The 23,626-nt window shown below is 35.2% G+C and overlaps 1 protein-coding gene across 4 annotated transcripts in view; it reads right to left on the reverse strand.

Annotated features, from left to right (window-relative positions):
- Window positions 1-23,626, reverse strand: part of DMD (dystrophin) — a 2,105,574-nt gene that overhangs the window by 812,654 nt on the left and 1,269,294 nt on the right. The gene's annotated exons all lie outside the window — the stretch shown is intronic.

A 23,626-nucleotide genomic window follows, 5' to 3' on the forward strand; every position in this document is an offset into this window, starting at 1 on the left:
AAAGTATACTTATGGAAAATTACAGGACAAAAATATAAACAAGGTTTTTGTTTTGTTTAAGTTGCCGCCATTTTATCTGCTTCTTATTCTGTGGGTCAAGGATTTGCATAGGGCTCAGTTGAGCAGTTCTGCTCTATGTGGCTTCAGCTTGGTTTAAAATAAAACGCTAAATTATTACATGCTAAACAGTTTTCCGAATTATGACTCACAACCTTATTTGAGGAAAGAGAAAAACTGATTTAAAATACTTAACATATGTTGTACTCGTGGAAGTTTTAATTATGAAAATGCATATATACTCTATGCTAATTAGCCATAAATTTATTCTTACATATTCGATTGTAAGACAGCTGAACAAAATTGTTTGTGCTTAAAATAATTGAAAATTTTTTGTTTTGTTGTCTTTTGGGAACTATGTATAGCTTCCATGGAAGCTTTTAATTGATTGAAGTGTAATATACGTACAGGACACTGCACAATTTAACTGTATAGCTCAATAGTGTTTTAAAAATTGAACACACTGTACAACCAGAGAAGGAAATAGAATATTATCAGAATCTCAGAAATCTCCTCTTATCCCTTTGCAGTCACTACCTCCAAGTATAACCAGTACCCTGTCAACTTTGATTATTTTGCTGGTACTGAATATTATGAAAATGGAATTGTATGGCTTTATACTCCTTTGTGTCTTGCCTTTTTCATTCAAAATTATGTTTACGATAATCCATGTTGCATATAATTTTAGTCTGTTCGTTAACCTGGCTGTATAGCATTTAATTGTGTAAATATAGTACTTTAGATGGACATTTGTGATAATTCAGTTTTTTGAATGATTAGCTATTTTTTTTTTTTTTTTGCTTCAAATTAACAAATGTGTATTGGGAGCTTACTACCTTCTAAGAACTCCATTGGGCATTAGGATTAAAGATATATACGTTATATACCTTGTCTTGAGGATTTCATAATCAATGAGAAGAAACAAGCATGTAAGCCAAGGATTACGATTAAGTATTATAGGAGGAGAAGTTATTTCTGGGGCAGTGCTTGGGAGACATCCCAGAGAAGATAATGATCTGAGCCTTGAAGCATGAAGATAGAGCAGCACGTTGCAGGAATAAGACACAGCCTGTTCAAAGACAGGGCCTTGAGAGAACTACAGTTACAATCATTCTGTAAATCAGAATCTGGTTATTGGACTTATGCTTGCATATATTCAGTTTTCCTATATCATAAGAGCCTGTTCAAAGTCTGTTCTGTGACATGTAAAGTTACATTCTCCCCTCTGTCTATTCTCTTTTAAATTCATTTATACATTTATTCACTTATTTTTACAAATATTTACGATTTATTGTTTTTAATTTTTGTAGGGACATAGTAAGTGTATGTATTTGTAGGGTACATGAGATATTTTGATACAGGCATGCAATGAGAAATAAGCACATCCACTGTTCATTCCTGGGACACTGGGACCAGGGTCTGTTTTTAACCGATCCCGAATATAACATCTGATCTAGAAGTACTTCTACCTTATCTGACTGGGGAGATGAATGCCATTTACTTCAGCTGAGAGTATATTTCGTTGTCTCATATATTTTGGGGAAACTACTAGTTTAAAAAATCAAGAGATCTGGAGCTCAGGGGGGAGAGGAAAGCTGGAAATAAGGACTTTAGTCATTAGCAATCCGTTGGCAGAGAAAACATGGTAAACTAACTTTTGAACTAATAATTAACATTTCATGTTTGCTATTTTCTGAGTCCATTCTTTCTTCATTTTATGAATTTTAATCATTGACAATTCTCTCTTATTTAAATTGAAAAATAGGAAAAGTCCATTTCAAAGCCTTTTGTTGATTTCTTATGTATGGTTAACCCTATGGTTCCTCCTCTTCTTCTCCTCTATGTGCTTAGGCATGGAAAGCCAAAGGAATGCCTACGGTGCTCTTCTGGCCTCTCCAAAAGCTACATGGACCTGTGAAGGAGGTCTGCAGATTCCAAACATTCAGTGAAGTGAGAGGATGCTTTTTCCTTCTTGGAGTCTACATACTTACTCTCAGTGATTCTCTCGAAGTCTCTACTTCTGACTCAGAGAGATGAAAGAGAAGGAACTGTCCCTTACTACAAACTGCACTCCCCACAAAGCTTACTACCCCTTCCTATCTGAGTCTTTTTAATCTTGCCTGGGACATGGAGTACAGAGGAGAATGGAAATTGCTTGGAATAGAGATAATATCCCTGTCGCTTTAGAGTAAACCCTATGGGGAAGTGGCTGGTCTCAATTGCTGGCAGTTTGTTTTAGAATGTGGAATAGCACCATTTCCCCTCAGATTCAACTGTGGAAGAAGAAAATGTCTAGTATAGTATAGGCATCCTTTATTTGTTTAAATGTTCCAAGCTGATTTAATTCCTTGGGTCCGGATTTTGAGGGTCTAGCTCATCTTTTTCTCTCTCTCTTTCTACTCTGCAAATCATTGCCTCCATTACTATTTGACTCCAGATGATTTTGCATAGTGTTCTGAATACTTTTAGTTAAGTAAAATCTTGCTAAAATCTGATTACATTTGAAAAACCTAGACACATTGGCAAGGCTTTTAAACATTTTCAGCTTTCATCTAGAAACAGACACGTTTAAGGAAAAGAAAACCCCAAACCCCCCAAAAACAAACAAAAATTTAAGGAGCAGGAAAAAGTAATATCAAACCAAAAAAATAATAATAACCCTCAAGTTTAGAAAATTCTAAATCAAACACTCCCCTCTTTTCAAATATGTCTCAAATTATTTACTTGCGTATTTTTTCTATCAAGAATATCCAGTAAAGAGGAGAGATGTTGTGCTTATTCATTATAGTTGAGATTTATATGTATCACTGGATTCAAACTCTATATTGTATGCTTATTTTCTTCATTTATTATTCTACTATATGTCTCTGTAGGTCATTAATTACGCTTTAAAAACTTGATTTTTTAAGATCCTAGTAATAAGATATATAGGGGTACCCTACATTTCACCATTATTGTGTTATTAGGAATTTTGTTTGCTTTCATTTTTTATTACAATGAATAACCCTACAATAAACACATTTGTTTATACATTTTGAACCATATATCTGCTGGAATAAGAATGAAAAGTTAACAATGGGAATCCTAAGGATTTAGATACACATTGTCGAATTTCTGCCAAGGTTGGTACTCAGAACACTCATAAACTCCCACCAACAGTTAGAAAATACTTGTCTCACTACACTTTTACCACTATTGAGCATTACAATTTATATACCGATAAAACAAATAAAAAGCTTGCCATAGATATTTTAAGTATTCATTAATAGGAAAGTCGAAAATGTCGTATGTGTGTACATGTTTGTCATTTATTTAGTTTCTACTGTCATTTATCTGCAATGTCTGTTGCCCATTTTTCCTGTGTTTTCCTATTTTTAAGAGCTCTTTTCAAATTATCTGAAACATAGATTAATTGAGACTATGTTTCCAGCTTCCTTTTTGCCTTTTAGTAGTTTTTTCTAAATAAAATTTAACAGTTTATTTCCTTGATATTATGTTCATTGACAGTATCCTTAAAACTGTGGCCATTTTACCATTGTTCAGATATTCTCATTTATTCTTGATCCTTACTCTTTCATTTGTTAAAACAGAACAACCAAATATTTAATCCATCTTAAATTTATATAGTGTTGTTTCTAACCTTGAAGAGTTTTCCAGAAATTGATATTTTTTCCCCCAGCACCATCTCTTCTGAATTGATTTATGGTGCTTTCTTCATGATATTTTAAGTTTCTGCTTGTTGATCTACTGTAGATTTTTGTGACAGTAATGCACTATGTCAATTATTGCAGCCTTAAAATACATTTAATTTCTGGTAGGTTAACCCACTCTCCCACTTTAGTTATTCTAACTTATGTAATGTATCATTCGGTCAAATTATAAAACAATTCTCACTGAAAATTTTTAAATGGGATTGCATTATATCAATAAGTTAATTTGTGAAGAATTACTGCCTTCCAGTATAATTCTGCTACATTTTCGGTATTTACAGTGTTTTTGGACACAGAGTATCTGGGACTCAGCGGTGCACTATAAATAATTAAGTACATTTTATAATTAACCTTCAGCATCAGTTTGAAAGACAGCATCTTGCATATGATTTTATGGATATTAACCATATACTAATTTAGAAAACTCTTAAGAACTCTCAGAATAAATCATCACTTAAACATTAAAAGCTTTGGCTAAGCTTTTTGCTATCTTTCTTTTTACACAATATTTGTGGAAAATTTTTTTCCAGTGATTTAATTTTTAAAAAAATACAGCATCTTTTAAATATGAAAATATTTGGTAGTCATTTCTTATCTAGATTTTTATACTTTAAAATGTAAAAAAGATGGTGACAAAATCCCATTGGGACCTTGTTATAATCTGCTTTTCCAAGTGCATGTGTTTTCTGAAATTTCAAAAGCCTCGATTTGAAGTTTTAAAAGCTGCAATTTGAATTTATGTATTCAGATGATTGCAGAAAAGCAAAAAAACACAGTTAGCATTTCCAGGCTTGTCTCCTGACAGAACAGTTTAAACGTGCTTTATATTGGCATTCATCACACGAAGTGTTATTTCTTTGTTTACCTACTTGCTTAATGCTTATGGTAGGATTGATTCAGACAAGTGGTAGTAATATTAATGAATGAGATATTTAACATTACCCATCTGCAAATAAGTGCTAAATATTTTACTTTTAGAAGCATTTCAATACATTTAGACATTTAGCTTTTTTTAGAAAGAATGGCTTCTGTTTGAAATATTGGCTCTGTTACCATTTACATTACAAATGTTCCTAATGAAATTAAAGGAAGCACATATTACGATGGTGAGAGATTTGCATAATCAGAAAGGAAGCGCTACTCATGTGTTGCTAAATTCAATGAATTTAACATTAACTCTTCATGAACATTTTCTGTAGGGCTACTCTTACGGTAAGAGGAATAGACTGCCAAATCACATGGCATGATTTTGGTGAGGGGATCTAACAAGTGTTTCAGGCAAAGTGCTAGGTAGTTTCACAGCTGAATCTCTTTTAATATTCCATACGTCCTTTGGATTGCCTTTTATATGCTTTCAACGAAGAAATTGAAGTTCTAGAGATTGATACATCATATATCCAAAGGTGACTATCCCATTTTCCAAATGAGAAGTCCCTCTCTCCAAGTTTTTTGATCACCTTTAACACAGAAACTTTAGAAAATGGAGATATAATTATCACCTGTTTACATATAATGTTTAATTCATTAATTTGATTGTGTGTACTACTTTAAAATTATATAGTACAAAATATTATATCATTAGATCACACTTCTTCATTCACATTTCATGCAACAATTTTGTTCAAATTCTTCACAGGCACCTTCAACATTGAAATGTGCATCCTCACGGATGCTCTTGTTGTTGCCTAACTCAGTTTTCCAGAGGGCATCATCTTTACTTACATCCATGTGGCCTGAGGTATAGTACTGCTGAATCTAGAAGTAACGTTTCACCAGGAATTTTATTCCAAGCCACAAGCACACATTTATATAACAGAATACAGTTTTATGTTATGTAAAGACAGCTTTATCTTTTTTCTGTGCCATATGTCCATGAGCTACACCATGTAACCACTTAATGGGTTACTTTTAACAGTATTCTTTCCATAGCTTGTTTACAATGGCATCCAACTCTGGCAATTGTGATGTCATACAACAAAAGTCAATCCCTAAACTGTGTTAAATTTATTTTCTCCCAGCATGTGTGTGTCTGTGTGTGTGTGTTTTTGCCCTCCTCTATCAGGTTACTTCTACGAGCCTCCAAAATAAGCATAAATTGAGAATGAGTCAAGGCAATACATCTTTCCCAGACAGTACTTTGTTGTTTTGATTGAAGTAAAATAAATGACCATCTTGTAATTTGAGAAACTTCAGAAGGGTTCAAGTATAAGTTGACCCTTCCCGAGGGAAAACCAAAACAAAACATTGATTTCTAGGCACACCTAGTTACTTCCTCAGGCCACACCCTCCGTAGGTCATTATCAGAATCAGAACCCAAGCATCAACTTTATTTTTAAGCCAACATGTCTACCATACCTGGTTGATGCTTGAGTTGTACAATTGGACATTTGTTCATTTTCCCTACAGTTTGTGTCTTGTCGGAATGAAGTGATCCTGAGGGGGATAATATATCAAGATTTCTCAGTCATTTATGCCTCACTATTAAGGAAATGATTAGCAACTTTTGAGTAGATGTGGAAAATGATGAGGGAAAACCTGAAGGTTAGCAATGCGAATATCTGCATGGAAAGTAAGTCCAAATCTAAATGCTGCCAGTTATCAGCTGAGTATGTGAACACGGGCGAGTGACTTAATCTTTTTAGCCCTCAGTTTCCTCGTCTTAAAATTAGAACAATAAACACTTTATAGTGTGGTTGTGAGGATTAAATTTTTTTTGCAGAAACCCAAGATTTAGCCTAGTGCTTCACTAACAGCACTCAAAAAAATGGTAGAGAACATAAAAGGAGGTACAAAAAAGGGAAAATATGAATACAGAGCTTTCTATTTTAATCCTAGAATTGTGTCTAAGCCCACGTGCTTACATAGATAAAAGTATTTATAAAACATTATGAGTACACAGGGGGACTACTCAAATTTGAACTTTTGATGAGCCACCTGACAACTTTATTTCTCCCTACTGACAAACTACCTTGATAAATTTTGCTGGGGAAAAAACAATAGAGAATTAATGTCTATCTATGAGTAAACGTGCCACCAGATGAGACTACTTCTAGGTGAAGCATATATGTAATCACAATGCAACAGCCATTTATTGAGGGTCTGCTAGTGTCCAGTGATATGGCCGTGAATATCGGCAGCAATCCCTGCCTCACGGACCTTACATCCGATTGGGAGGAAGGGGAGGCAGACAGTAAACAAGATAAAGAAATAAAATCTACAGATTGTGATATAGTAAGTGCTACAGAGGAAAAAAATGAAGCATGGAAAAGGGATGGAAATATTGAGGGGAAGATGGGGAGCAGTTGTGATTTTATAAAGGGTGATCATAGAAGGCTCCATGGAGAAGGAGACATTTGAGCAAAGTCCTCATGGTAGGGACTGGCTAGCTGCCCATTAGACAAGTTTACTCATTTCTCTTAATTGTGCAGCTAGCTGTCATTTCCCAGTCTCCCTTGCCATTAGTTTGGCTACATGACTGAGTTCGAGCCAATGGAGTGTGAGCAAAAGTGATGCTCATGAACATGAAGCCTGGCTCATAACCCCACCTCCACTAACCACCACCACATATGTAATATTCCTTGTTCTTTTTCATTCTAGTGTACAAGAGCACAGTGATTTTGAAATCCATGTGTTAAAGGCATCAGAGCCACAAAAGCGAAGTGCCCTGGGTCCCCGATTCACCATTTGGAGGAAAGCTACTTGTTGACCAGAAAACTTTTGTAAAGTTTGCATGAACGGAAAGTTTCTATTATGTTAAGCCACTGAGGTGTGGGTTTTTTTTTTATAGCAGCTTTAATAAAGATAGGTAATATAGAAATAAAGAAGTGAGGGAGGAAGCCATGCAAATATTGTGGGAAAGAATGCCTTAAGCAGACAAAACAAGTACAAAGGCCTTGAGGCAGGTGTGTACTAAAAACAACGAAGAAGTGAACAACAAGTTCAGAAATGGAGTGAGGAAAGGAGAGTACTAGATGTGGCCCAAAAGCCTTCTATTCAGAGATTCTATCTAGAATCTCAAGGCTTTTATAATCCCTATCCCACATCGAATTCAGTTTTTGGATAAAAATAAATTATAGAGTAATATGTTTGGGAAATCTCAGATTGAACTGTGTTCTCCAATGCTACTTTAATAGATCCAATCAACTGACTGAGCCCTAGGACTTCCCCCCAGATTTTTGTGTGTGCTGTCTACACAGTTGCTGAAACAGGCTTCGGGAAAATCTGAGGATGCTTTGGATCTTCATCTGTCAGAGGCAGAGTTACATCACCTATCAGTAAAGCCTGTCACAAAGCCATTACCATGTGATAGAAAATGCAATTAAGAGGGTGTGACTTCAAACCGTTTTTCCTGATTTCAATCCCAGTTCAGTTTTTCCCTTCGCAGACATTCAAACACCATCACCTTCCTGCCTAAACGTGCTCCTCTGTCAAGTTCAATGGATGACTCCACCAGCTCCCAGTTTTTTAAGCTGAAAATCTAGAAGTCATCCTTGATTCTTCTCTCTCCCTCACTCCCAGAGTGTATCAATAAGCATGTCCTCATAAGTCCACTTGAGAAATCTCTCTTGAATCTGCCCACTTCTCTCCATCCTCCTGTCACTGTCTCCTTCTCTCCTTCTCATTCTGATTTCAACTTTTATTTTTGATCCAGGTAGTATACGTACAGGTTTGTTACCTGAGTATGTTGTGTGATGCCAAGGTTTAGGGTAAAAATGATCCCACCACACAGGTAGTGAGCATAGTACCCAATAGGTAGTTTTTCAACCCTTGCCTCTCTCCTTCCTCCCGCTTCTAGTAGTCCCCAGTGTCTATTGTTTTCATCTTTATAATGACTACCCAATGTTTAGCTTCTAACTATCTTTGGTTTTCTGTTCCTGCATTAATTCACTTAGGATAATGACCTCCAGCTGAATCCATGTTCCTACAAAAGACGTGACTTTATTCTTTTTATGACTGTGTAGTATTCCATGGTGTATGTACACCACATTTATTTTATTCAATCCACCATTGGTGGACACCTAGGTTGATTCCACGTCTTTGTTACTGTATAGTGCTGTGATGAACATGTGAGTACATGTGTCTTTTTGGTAGAAAGATTTGTGTTCTCTTAAATATATACCAAGTGATGAGATTGCTGGGTTGAATGGCAGCTCTCTTTCAAGTTCATTGAGAAATTTTCAAACTGCTCTTCACAGTGCCTAAACTCATTTACATTCCCATAAACAGTGTATAAGCATTCCCCTTTCTCTGAAGCCTCACCATCATCTGTTGTTTTTTGACTTTTTAATAATAGCCATTCTGTTCTGATATCTAACAGCCTCTCTGAGACTGCTTTCTAATTAGCTCGTGCCTCCTACCTTGTCTCCTTCTTATCCATTCTTTACACTCCACAATAAGAGATCTTTCTAAAATAGGTTGCTGATCATGTCCTCATATACTCAACAACATCCCAGTGCCAATGGGATAAAATATAACTTCTCTAACGTAGGTCAAAAAACCCTTTGTGATCTGGTCTCTACTTCTATTTCTTCATCTTTCTTTGCACTGTATAGTTCATGGAACAACTTACTCTTCCTTAAAATCCAGCACTATATCCGTATCAGGATTTATCGTACAATGTTTCCTCTTGCCTGGGATGTCCTTCCATACATCTTCATCTAGGTAGCTCCAGGTTGACCTTTCCAATCTCAGGTTAGACATCACTTCCTCTACAAAGCTTTCCTTGATTAATTAGACATCCCCAACCCAGGTATAGGTCATAGGTCCTGTTATGTAGTCCCATAGCCCCTCATAATGTTTCCATCACAGGAAACACTGTAATTTCCCATGTTCATCAAACTATTGCAGATTTTCTATCTATTGTGATCACACCCTATCCTCAGTACTTAGCATATAGTATTTGCTTAGTTCCTATATTAATAATATCCTAATGACATCATCTTAATTGTATATCTCCAAGTAATAACATTATTCATAGTAGTCTGGGGAGATTTTCCATGAAGAACAAAGTGTGTGTGTATGGGAGGAAGGTTCTGTATAAAATTAACGAAATTCAACCAGGGAAAGCTATATAGCAAGTGTTTGTAAACTATGGCTCATGAACCAAGTTGTGCTCACCACCTGTTTTTGTAAATAAAGTTTTACTGGAACAGAGCTACACTCATTCATTTACATATTGTCTATGATTACTTTCATGCTACAATAGCAAAGTTGAGTAGTTGCAGCAAAGATTGAATGGCCCACAAAGCCAAAGACATTTATTATCCAACACTTTACTCAAGTTTACCACCATCTGCTATGTGATAAATCTCTTTCTTAGACATCTACTAGGGAATTAAAGATATGAGAATTCTGATATAAGAAAATCTGTATAATCTTTATAAACCAGTGGTATGCGAAGTCATGAAAATGTCTATGATAATTAGAACTACTCCTTACCCCTTGAAACAATCATGAGCATCTTACACAATTATCATTTCACAGGACAAACAGAAAAACTAGACATTGCATCTGATTATAAACGTTAATTCTGTTTAAATTTATGAACATTTCCAACTATGAGAAACTATATCTACTTACCTTGGAATCAAGCACGGAAAATAGTCAAAAGATCTATGCCTCTGCCTCACTTTTCTTGTCTTGGCTTTTACATTATGCCAGTTTCTTTATTTTTCTCTTTCTTCCTAACCCACAACCAACTTGATCATTTATTTTATAATTTCACCTCTTTTTTGTTACTCAGTTTTATAATTTCACCTCCTTTTTTGTTACTCAGTTTTTTTTTCCTCCCTCTGGGCTTTATGGTGATTTTTATTACTGTGTCTGTATTTTGAATTCCTCGTGGTAGTAATTCTTTCCACCCCCAGAAAAAATGTCATCTATTTTCTCAAACTATGTATGTTTCCAGTGGAATATGAATACATTATATAGAGAAGGAAACCCGAAGTTCCCCAGAGAGAGAGAGAGAGAGAGAGAGAGAGAGAGAGAAGGGAACATTTTGATCATCACTTTCATCCTCGAGCAGAAAGGCAAAGGGTATTTCCGTTTCACTTATTTAAACTCTGCACATAATTGCAGCTAAGTTCCTCAGAAACAGAGGTTACTGTTCTTTAAAAGAATATAGCCACAGGAGGTACAAAAATAGTTATATTCCCTTAAACAGTATTTCCTTAAATGTGGTCTGGGGACCCCTGGGAGTCCCTGAGACCCATGCAGTGGTTCTGTGAGGTCCAAATTATTTTCGTAATAATACTAAGATGTTATTTGACTTTTTCCTCTCTCATTCTCTATGAGTTTTTCGGAGGCTACATGATGCAAGATATGACAGCACATTCAATGCAGAAACAGATATAAGAACCAGCTGCCTTATCTTAAGCTAACTTTTAAAGAGATTTGCAAAAATGTAAAACAAGATCACTCTTCTCACTATATTGTTTCTGTTGTAGAAAAGATAGTTTAAAAAGTAAACATTTATTTTTTATTTCAACATGCAATTTTAAAATGAATTAATAAGTAAATATTTTGAACAATTATCACTTTTTTTTTTTTTTTTTTTTTTGAGACGGAGTCTCACTCTGTCGCCAGGCTGGATTGCAGTGGTGCGATCTCGGCTCACTGCAACCTCCGCCTCCCGGTTGAAGCAATTCTTCTACTTCAGCCTCCCGAGTAGCTGGGACTACAGGCGCCTGCCACCACTCCTGTTTGTTCGTTTATTTGTATTTTTAGTAGAGACAGGGTTTCACCATGTTCGCCAGGATGGTCTCGATCTCTTGACCTCGTGATCTGCCCGCCTCGGCCTCCCAGAGTGCTGGGATTACAGGCGTGAGCCACTGCGCCTGGCCAAGATAATTTTTTTTTGGAGAAAAATAATATGTCCTTGTCACCTGGCATAAGTAATGACAGCTTATCATGCACGTCGAGTTTGTCATTATAAAGACCTCAGACAAGTAAATAATACAATATAAAATGAAAATGGAAATAATCCATTAGGTATGAAGAAATCCACCACAAACATTCCAGTTGGAGTTCAGAAATTTGCCAATGAATTTATTAGAGACAGAGGAAGGTGAATAATGTAGGCCAATGACTATGAGGGCCAACTTTTAGAGTTAATGAACTGCCTAAATATTTACTGGGAATCTCTGTGATATGCTAGGCTAAGTAGGGCACCTTCAAATGGTATACACACTGCTCACTTACAGATTATATTTCACTGAGGCAAGCTTGCCTGTCATTAATTTACTGTATTTTATCAACAAATATTTGAGCATCTACCACATACCAGGTACTGATTTTGCTACTTGATGAGGTAGTTAACAAAATGTTGACAGGCTACTCAGTGATACAGACACATGAATGGGTTTCTTTTTTTTTTTCTTTTTTTTTATTTGTGGAGATGGAGTCTTGCTCTGTCACCCAGGCTGGGGTGCAGTGGCACGATCTTGGCTCACAGCAACCTCCACCTCCTGGGTTCAAACAATTCTCCTGCCTCAGCCTCCGAGTAGCTGGGATTAAAATGCGATAAGCATTGAAGTGTAGCTATGCATTCACCAAACGTTTATTACACATCTACTAAGGGCCAGGCACTATACTGTTTTTGCTGGATATTCAGGAGTAAACAAAACAGAGCCAGTCCATACACATAGCTTATGGTGTCATGGGTGATATCAACATTAAACCACTAATCATACAAAAGAGTTTAATGCAAACCATACATATATAAAGAAAAAAATTAAGATTGTTACGAGAGTACTCCTTTTTTACAAACTTTCACTGTCAGAACTTTCATAGATATGTTGCTCCTAAAGGCAAATATGCATCAAATTTTACTTTCCATGAATAAATGGGGTCACTGATCAGCTATAGTTATTATAGTTTTTGGTTTCATGTCTAACTTTAGACTAAGATGTGTCTCCTCTGTGTGTATTTTTGAAATGTTTTCTAAACATTATTAATCTCATTATGTGCCGCAAGTACAAAAGCAAAGCAAACTTGTTGAGAGTCCTGGGAAAACATAGAAAAGAAGCAATAATAACAATAATAATCAAAGTCCTCAACATTTAGAATTTTCTCAAAGGGCTTAACTGAATATCTATTGGTCTTTTGAATGGAGACATATGGTCTAAGAACAAAAGCACTTATAGTCATTTGGAATATAACCTGTTTCTAAGAAGAGCAGTGGATCTTACTTAGATTGAAAAGGGTGTGGTGGTTGTAACAGTGAGTCCCTCTGAGTAAGTAACATTGAAAATGAGCCCTGAAAACGATGTAAACATCAGCCGGAATACAGATGGTACAAGACAAAGGAATTAGCTTTTATTAAAGTAGAAAAATACTTAGCGATTCAGAGGAATTGAAATTAGACCAGTGTGGCTAAAGTTTAGAGAGAAAAATGGAGAGTTGCAGGAGATAAGTCCAGAGAAATGGACAGGTAATATCTTCTACTACATTATCTCTGGGCATTAAAATTTGATTCTGCATGAACTTTATTAAGTGTATTATTTATTTTACATCCATGTCAATTACTAAATTCATTAAAAATTTGGTACAAGGTGGATCACGAGGTCAGGAGATCGAGACCATCCTGGCTAACACGGTGAAACCCCGTCTCCACTAAATATACAAAAAATTCTCCAGGCATGGTGGCGGACGCCTGTGGTCCCAGCTACTCTGGAACCTGAGGCAGGAGAATGGCGTGAGCCTGGGAGGCAGAGCTTGCATTGAGCAGAGATTGCGCCACTGCACTCCAGCCTGGGTGACAGAGCAGGACTCTGTCTCAAAAAAAAAAAAAAAAAAAAAAAAAAAATTGGTACAAGGTACAGATGAACTTAGGGAGTCTACCTAATAGATTACTCAAGATTGGTTTTGACCCATGAAGTAGACCACTTCTCTTAGCTAAGCATACATTTTAAAATACTAGAATCCAAAGGGTATCTCCAAGGATTTCTTTTTTAAACAGACCTAGCCATGTACAATAGAGTCAAGGCAGTATAAACTAAAATATATGTTTTCTGGTTCTTAGATCAATAGGACATACAGCAGACTGACATAGCATTTAGGAGAAAATTTCTCTGTATGTTTATGAAAACTGAAGGTAGTTTCTTTTTCTCCACTGGGAGCTGACCATCATTACCTTCCAGCTGAATATATGAGAGAATTATGTTCCCATTCTCCTGAATTAATAGTTGCTAAGAAAATGCCACATAATTTATTTGCTATATGACTTAAAAGGCAAAGCATAATGAAAATGAGAGTAAAATAAAAGGCCATTAACTAGAAAATATTGCATATATAAATTTGTGTCATATATATAGTAAATTTGCATCATACCAATATCAGGGAGAAAAGTAAGATTACCTTGTCAAGCATCAAGCATAAGTAGCTAAACCTTAAATACAGTGGATAACGAGGAACACTGAGATACCAATATTTTTTAAAACTTCTATTTATTTATTTTGAGACAGGGTCTCCTGGAGTGTGGTAGCATGATTATAGCTCACTGCAACCTCAAACTCCTGGGCTCAAGAAATTCTCTCAACTCAGCCTCCCGAGTATCTAGGACTACAGGCTAGCACCACCACAGTCAGCTAAATTTTTAATTTTATGTAGAGATGGAATGTTGCTATGTGCCCAAGCTGGTCTTGAACTCCTGGCCTCAAGCAATCCTCTTGCCTTGGCCTCCCAAAGCACTGAGATTACAGGCATGAGCCATGTGCCCAGTTACCTTTTAATTTTCATTTAACAGCTTTATTAAGTATTTAAGGTGTACTTGAAGGGTCCATAATTAACAAACAGATCTTCCCCAACTTGCTACGATGGTTCGACTTACAATTTTGAAGTCCACCATTTGCAAAAGCGATACACATTTGGTATAATCCTGAACTGAAGATGGGGTTATATCTGGATATACTCACTGTAAATTGAAAATATCATTAATTGAAACTGTACTTTTGACTCATAACATTTTCAATTTATGATGGGTTTATCAGGACATAACCCCATCCTAAGGTGAGGAGCATCTGTATATGATGTGATGAATTGGGATATAAGCATACAACCATGAAACCACCCCCATAATCAAGGTAACAAGTATATGCATCAACTCCAAAAGTTTGCTCATGCCCCTTCATTTTTTCTTTCTTCTTCTTCAGTTTCTCCTTCCCCTTCTTTTTCTTATGGTAGGAACACTTAAGACCACAAGACAGGGATGCACTCTCTCATCACTCCTATTCAACATAGTGTTGGAAGTTCTGGCCAGGGCAATCAGGCAGGAGGAGGAAATAAAGGGTATTCAGTTAGGAAAAGAGGAAGTCAAATTGTCCCTGTTTGCAGATGACATGATAGTATATCTAGAAAACCCCATCGTCCCAGCCCAAAATCTCCTTAAGCTGATAAGCAACTTCAACAAAGTCTCAGGATACAAAATCAATGTGCAAAAATCACAAGCATTCTTATACACCAATAACAGACAAACAGAGAGCTAAATCATGAGTGAACTCCCATTCACAATTGCTTCAAAGAGAATAAAATACCTAGGAATCCAACTTACAAGGGATGTGAAGGACCTCTTCAAGGAGAACTACAAACCACTGCTCAAGGAAATAAAAGAGGATACAAACAAATGGAAGAACATTCCATGCTCATGGGTAGGAAGAATCAATATCGTGAAAATGGCCATACTGCCCAAGGTAATTTATAGATTCAATGCCATCCCCATCAAGCTACCAATGACTTTCTTCACAGAATTGGAAAAAACTCCTTTAAAGTTCATATGGAGCCAAAAAAGAGCCCGCATCGCCAAGTCTGTCCTAAGCCAAAAGAACAAAGCTGGAGGCATCACGCTACCTGACTTCAAACTATGCTACAAGGCTACAGTAAACAAAACAGCATGGTACTGATACCAAAACAGAGATATAGATCGATGGAACAGAACAGAGCCCTCAGAAATAATGCCGCATATCTACAACTATCTGATCTTTGACAAACCTGACAAAAACAAGAAATGGGGAAAGGATTCTCTATTTAATAAATGGTGCTGGGAAAACTGGCTAGCCATATGGAGAAAGCTGAAACTGGATCCCTTCCTTACACCTTATACAAAAATTAATTCAAGATGGATTAAAGACTTAAACGTTAGACCTAAAACCATAAAAACCCTAGAAGAAAACCTAGGCATTACCATTCAGGACATAGGCATGGGCAAGGACTTCATGTCTAAAACGCCAAAAGCAATGGCAACAAAAGCCAAAATTGACAAATGGGATCTAAGTAAACTAAAGAGATTCTGCACAGCAAAAGAAACTACCATCAGAGTGAACAGGCAACCTATAGAATGGGAGAAAATTTTTGCAACCTACTCAGCTGACAAAGGGCTAATATCCAGAATCTACAATGAACTCCAACAAATTTACAAGAAAAAAACAAACAACCCCATCAAAAAGTGGGCAAAGGATATGAACAGACACTTCTCAAAAGAAGACATTTATGCAGCCAACAGACACACGAAAAAATGCTCATCATCACTGGCCATCAGAGAAATGCAAATCAAAACCACAATGAGATACCATCTCACACCAGTTAGAATGGTGATCATTAAAAAGTCAGGAAACAACAGGTGCTGGAGAGGATGTGGAGACATAGGAACACTTTTACACTGTTGGTGGGATTGTAAACTCGTTCAACCATTGTGGAAGTCAGTGTGGCGATTCCTCAGGGATCTAGAACTAGAAATACCATTTGACCCAGCCATCCCATTACCGGGTATATACCCAAAGGATTATAAATCATGCTGCTATAAAGACACATGCACACTTATGATTATTGCGGCACTATTCACAATACCAAAGACTTGGAACCAAGCCAAATATCCAGCAATGAAAGACTGGATTAAGAAAATGTGGCACATATACACCATGGAATACTATGCAGCCATAAAAAATGATGAGTTCATGTCCTTTGTAGGGACACGGATGAAGCTGGAAACCATCATTCTCAGCAAACTATCGCAAGGACAGAAAACCAAACACCGCACATTCTCACTCATAGGTGGGAATTGAACAATGAGAACACATGAACACGGGAAGGGGACCATCACACACCGGGACCCGTTGTGGGGTGGCAGGATGGGGGAGGGATAGCATTAGGAGATATACCTAATGTTAAATGACGAGTTAATGGGTGCAGCACACCAACATGGCACATGTATACATATGTAACTAACCTGCACGTTGTGCACACGTACCCTAAAACTTAAAGTATAATAAAAAAAAAAAAGACCTACCCTCTTAATAATAATTTAAGTGCACAGTACAGGCACTATGTTGTACAGCAGATTTTTAGAACTTATTTATATTATATAACTGAAACTTTATACTCATTGAACAGCAACTCCGAGTTTCCCCTTCGCCCAGCCCCTGGTAACTACCACTCTATTCTGTGGTCCTATGAGTTTGACTATCTCAGACACCTCATATAAATGGAATCATTCAGTATTTGCCCTTTGGTGACTGGCTTATTTCACTCAGCATAACGCCTTCCAGGTTCATACGTATTGTCAAATATGGCAGGACGTCCTTGCCTTTTAAGGCCAAATAATATTCCCTGTATGAATAGACCACATTTTCTTTATCCGTGCATTCTTCCATGCACAGCTATGCTGTTTTGATATCTTGGCTATTGTGAATAATACTTCAGAAAAGATGAGAGTGCACATATCTTTTTGAGATTCTGGTTTTAATTCTTTGGGATATATACCCAGCAGTGAGGTTGCTGGATCATATGGTGGTTCTGTTTTTAACTTTTTCAAGAACCTTTCTACTGTGTTCTATAGCAGCTGCATCATTTTCTATTACCACCAATGGTGTACTAGTTTTCAGATTTCCTCACATCCTCAACAACATTTCTTATCTTTTGTTTTTGGTTTGTTTTCATAATAGCCATCCCAACAGGGGTGAGATGATAGTGTTCCTCTCACAGAGGTTTTGATTTGCATTTCCCTGATGACTAGTGATGCTGAGCACCTTTTCATATAACTGTTGGCCATTTGTATGTCTTCCTTGGAGAAATATATATGTAAATATTTTAAAAATCAAGTTATTTGCTTTTTTTCCTGTTGAGTTGTATAACAATCAGTTCTGTTTCTATACACTAAGAATAAGCTACCCAATAATAAGCTTTTCTTCTATTGGATTGTCTTGTCACCTTTGTCATATATTGATTGACCATAAATATAAGAGTTTATTGCTGGACTATCAAGTCTCTTCCATTGTCAACATGAGGAGTGCAGTTAATAGATTCAAGAAAAAAATATGAATAGGTTTGTTTCATAAACCTACAGGTGATCTATAAGCCTGTCCTTATGACAGTACCACACTGTCTTCATCACTGCAGTTTTACATCAAGATTTGAAATCAGGTAATGTCCTGATTTCAAAGTCCTCTAACTTTTTTCTTCTTTTTCACAATTGTTTTGGCTATTTGGTACATTTGAATTGCTACATAAATTGTGGGATCAATTTTTCAATTTGTGCCAAAAAGTCTGCTAAGATGTTGATGGAGATTGCATTAAATCTATAGAACAATTCGGGGAGAATCACTACCTTATCAGTATTGAGTCTTCCAATTCATGAACATGGAATATGTTTCCATTCATTTAGATTTTTAATTTCTCTCAGCAATGTATTACAGTTTTCAGAGTACAGGTTTAGTACTTATATTTTTAAATTTATGACCATTTAATCTATTTTATGCTACAAAGAATGAAATTATTTTCTTAGTATCATTTTCAATTTTTTATTGCTAGTACACAGGAATGTAGTTTATTTGTGTATATTGATTATCTTGCAAGCTTCATGAACTTATCAGATCTAGCAGTTATTTTGTGGATATCAGATTTTTCTACATACAGGATTGTATTATTTGTGAATAAAGAGAGTTTCATTTCTTCTTCTATACTGTAGATGCCTCAGATTCCTATCTTTCTCCTGGACCTGGGTTTTTTTGTTGGAAAATTTTAAATTACTAATTCAGTTTCTGTATTTGTGTTAGGTCTATTCATATTTCTATTTTTTTCTTGAATCAATTTTGGTAATTTATGTCTTTCTAAGAATTTTTTCATTTAATATATTTTGCAGAAATTGTTGACAATGTTGTTCATGCTATTACATTCTAGTCTTTCTAATTTCTGTAGGGTTGGTAGTAATTATCCCTTTTTCCTTTATGATTTTGGTAATTCTTTCTTTTTTTTTTTTTTTGGTCAGTCTAGCTAAAGCTTCTCCATGTAAAAAATATTTTCAAAGATTAATTTATGGTTTCATTGATTTTTCTTTCTTCTTCTTCTTCTTTCTATTTTATTGACTTCTGCTCTAACCCCCATTATTTCCTTCCTTATGCTTCCTTGGAGTTTACTGTGTTCTTCTTTTTCTAGTTTCTTATGGTGAAAGCTTGAGTTAATGATTTAAGAATTTTATTCTTTTCTAAAATAGGTATTTAAAACTAGGAGTTTCCCTGTAAGCACTGCTTTAGTTACATCCTATAAATCTTGACATGCTGTGCTTTTATTTTTGTTCAGTTCAAAATATTTTATAATCTCCTATGTGATTTATTTTTTAACCAATGGATTTAGAAGTTGTTGAATTTCAAAATATTTTGATATCTTCCAAATTTCCTTCTGTTGAATTCCAATTTAATTCTGACACATTAAGAGAACATAATTTTTATGAATTCAAGCCTTTTAAGTGTATTGAGATTTGTTTTTTGACCTAGCATAGAATCTGTCCCAGAGAAAATTTCATGCGCACTTTAAAATAATATGTATTCTGCTTTCATTTGGTGGCGTCTCCTATAAATGTTAGTTAGGTCAAGTTGGTTGATAGTGTTGGTGAATTCCTCTATATCGTTGCTATTTTTCTGTCTAATTGGTCTGCCAGCTATTGAGAGAGTAGGGTTTGAAGTCTCCAATAATTATTGTTGAATTGTCTAGTTCTTCTTTGAAGTCTGTCAATTTCTGCATCATAGAATTTGGGACTTTCCTATTAATTATATATGTTTATAATTGCTATATTTTCTGCTTAATTGACCCCTTATATAATTAAAAATGTCTTTGTTTTTTCTCTTGTTACATATTTTGTCTTAAAGTCTATTTTGTCTGATATTAGTATTGTCACTTCATTTTTTATATGTAAACAATTTGCATAGTACATCTTTTTTCTTTGAAATTATATGGTTTTGGCTCTAATACATTTCTCTTTTAAACAAATTATGGTTGGATATTTTAAATAATCCTGTCTGAAATCTCTGCCTATAACTGGAATGCTTAGTTCACTCCCATTTACTATAACTATTGATATATAGGTTGAGTATCCCATATCCAAAATGCTTGGGATTGGAAGTGTTTTGGAATTTGGATTTCTTTAGATTTTCTAATATTTGCATATACCTAATATCTTAGAGATAGGATCCAAGTTTAAACACACATACACTTATTTTATATATATATATATATATATATATATAACCTGGAGGTAATTTTATAAAGTATTTTAAATAATTTTGTGCATGAAACACAGTTTTGGCTGTGTTTTGACTGTGACTCATTACAGAAGGTCAGGTGTGAAATTTTCCACTTGTGGTATTGTATCAACCTTCAGAAAGTTTCAGATTTTAGAGCAGTTCAAATTTCAGATTTTTTAATGGGAATTCTCAACTTTTAGTTGCAATTACATGTGCCATATTGTATTTTTGCACATCTTATTCATGTCTTTTTTGTTCCTGTTTCTCCTTTACTGCACTGTCTTGTTAGTTATTTTTAGTGTGTAATTTTAAATTTTGTTTTTAACTATTTATTTTCTTAGTGCTTGCTCTAAAGATTACATATGCATCTTAATTTATCATAATTTACTTGAGTTCAAACTAATTTAACACAGTAATATTTAGATGTTTTTCTCTGCTAAGCTCCATTTTTGCTCCTCCTGCTTATAAACACAATAACACAATGTTATAATTTTTACGCAATCTTAGGTCTTTTAAAGAAGTTAAAAGAAGAAAAATACATATCTATATTTGTACAGTCTTTTATATGTATCTATATATTTATCAGTTCTGTGATTCTTTATCTCTTCATTTGGGTTCGAGTTACTGAATATCACTTCTTTTCAGCCTGAATGACTTTATTTAGTTTTTCTTGTAAGTCAGGTCAGCTAGCAAGAAATATTCTCATTGCCAACTTGGTAATATCTTTATTTTACCTATATTTTTGAAGGATAGTTTTGTTTTATATGGAATTCTTGGGTGGCAATTTTGTGTTCTTTGAGAACTCTGAATACGTCATTTCAATACCTCTGGTCTCTATTGTTTATGATGAGAAATTAACTATCAATCATGTGTTCCCTGTACATGAGGAGTCATTTTTTTCTGGTTGTTTTAAAGACTTTTCCATTTGTCTTTCAATAATTTCAAATGAAACTATTTCAATAGTTTGACTCTTATGTTTTAGGGTATTGTTCTCTTAGTGTTTATTCTATTTGGGGTTTGTTGAGCTTAACCATATTTGTGAAGTGTTTGGCCATTATTTCTTCAAATAATTTTTCTGTCTCTTTAACATTCTCTTTTTTTCTGGAACTCTTGTAACATCTACATTGATATGCTCAATGTTTTGACACAAATCTATGACTCATGTTCATTTTTTATACTGTTTTACCTCTGACATTCAGATTGGATAATTTTTATTTATCTATTTTCAAATTTACTGATTTTTTTTTTCTGTCTTACTATCTGCTCTTGAGCCCCATTAGTGATTTTTAAAATTTTGGTTATTCTACTTTCCAATTCTAGAATTTTCATTTGGTTCTTTTATACAGTGTGTATCTTTTAGTTGAGATTCTCTATTTGTAGTTATTGTTACCATACTTTCATTGAATTATTTAAACATGCTTTTCTTTAGTTGTTTGAAGGTATTTATAGTAGGAGCCTTTAAGTCTCTATCTGCCAATATCTGGGCCAATTCAGAGATAACTTTTATTGACTGCTTTTCCCCATGAGAATGGGTCACATTTCCCTGTCTCTTTGAACGGGGAAATTTTTCTTGAAAATTTGACATTTTAAATAACACATTAAAGTAGCTCCAAATTCTGATGTTCCTTCTTATGCCCAGCGTTTTTTAAATTGAAGTTTTAATAACTCGCCTAGATGAAATCTGTGGAATCTGCTTCCTCACAGTGTGTGGCTGTTGATATTCTTTCTCTGTCAAACAACAGAAACAAACTTTATGCCTAGTTTCCTAGAGGTAAGCATAGCTTAATTTGCATTAGTCAATAGTTGGCCAGCAGTTGATCTTAAATACTTCAAGCCAGTAAGACTTCCAAATTTTGCAAAAGGTTCTTTATATGTGTTAAGGGGTATATTCAACATGCAGGCACATTTTAAGTTTTCATGAAGGAGACACAAGGAGTCCTTACTGAGGCCCATTACGGCTGCCTCATTTTGCAGATATGCTGGTTAAATTAAATTTCTGGCCAGTCTGCCAGTCAGTTACTTGTTCCAATCAAGACTGCAGCTTCAGGCCAGCTGAGTTGCTATTCTGCCTTTTTGTTTGCCACCTAGGTCTCCACCATTACTGACAATGCTTCTGGACGTGGAGTTTTAAACTTCTGCTTCAAATAAAATCAGTCCCTGTGGTGATGAAGCTGCTGATTTCCATGGCTTGTTCTACCTTGATAGAACTATCATGCTTGACCAAGCTGGGAGTGGGGACTGAGGGCAATACAGGCAAATACACCACAAATTCATATTGTTCATATACAAAGTTCAGTACTTTTTATAAATAATCACTTTTTAATTTAGCATATGCCATTGGTTGATATCCACGGTCATAAAATGTTTTGTCCAGTGTGTCCCATTTTATTGATTCTTGGGGAGATTTATCAAGCTACTCACTTTATCATCCCCAGAAGTCACGTACCCAGACACTAACTTCTAAGCACCTACTCATGTGCTAGGCATAGAGCTAGCCAATTTATTTACATTATCTTTTACTCTTACAACATCTCTATAAATATGTACTATTATCTTTATTTTTGAATTAGTAAAATGAAGCTCAGATAATTTAAGTAGCTGGTGCAAGAGACAAAGGAACAAATTAAAAATATAAACACAAAGATACCATGTTACATAGTTCCAAAGGTAATAAACACAAGTGGGAAGATAGGTGATTATTACCCAGCATTTAGTTGCCAGGTTTATTTAATGGCCAACCTGAAGTCCAAGTACTCTGATTTTCTACTGTCTAGTATAAAGGCTAATTAGCAAGAAAACACCAAATAAGTCAGTAGGAGAAACAAGCTGTTTTTGTCATGGATAGACTCTAATCATTAAAAAAACAATCATTATATTGGCTCATAAAGTTAGAATTTGATTCGCACATGTAATTCTAATAAAATCCAGGGTCCCACGTGACCCATATTCGTTAAAGAGTTACACCAACAGAGAATCAGCCCAGCAAAAATAGATCATCAAAAAATAATTATAATCTCAATTTACATTTTAAAATTAATATAGGGAATTCATCTACAAGTTACAGAACATTCCAGAACTTTCATTTCTTCTCCTGCTCACTTTTGTTTTATACCCATCCAGTTCTTCACAATCTTTCAACCTCTGAAACACTCCAGAAACCATATCCACATTCAGAGATTCTCTTGTTATCTGTATTGGGTAGATAAACCTTGCTTTTGTAGATACTTTCCTTTTACACAATCGTCATTTTTCCTTAAGTATTCTCCAAATTCCACACCATTTAAAATTTATAGGATGAATGGATAAAGAAAATGTGTTATATATGCACTATGGGATATTATTCAGCCATAA

Source organism: Pongo pygmaeus, chromosome X (assembly GCF_028885625.2).
Source record: "Pongo pygmaeus isolate AG05252 chromosome X, NHGRI_mPonPyg2-v2.0_pri, whole genome shotgun sequence".
Lineage (NCBI taxonomy): Eukaryota > Metazoa > Chordata > Mammalia > Primates > Hominidae > Pongo > Pongo pygmaeus.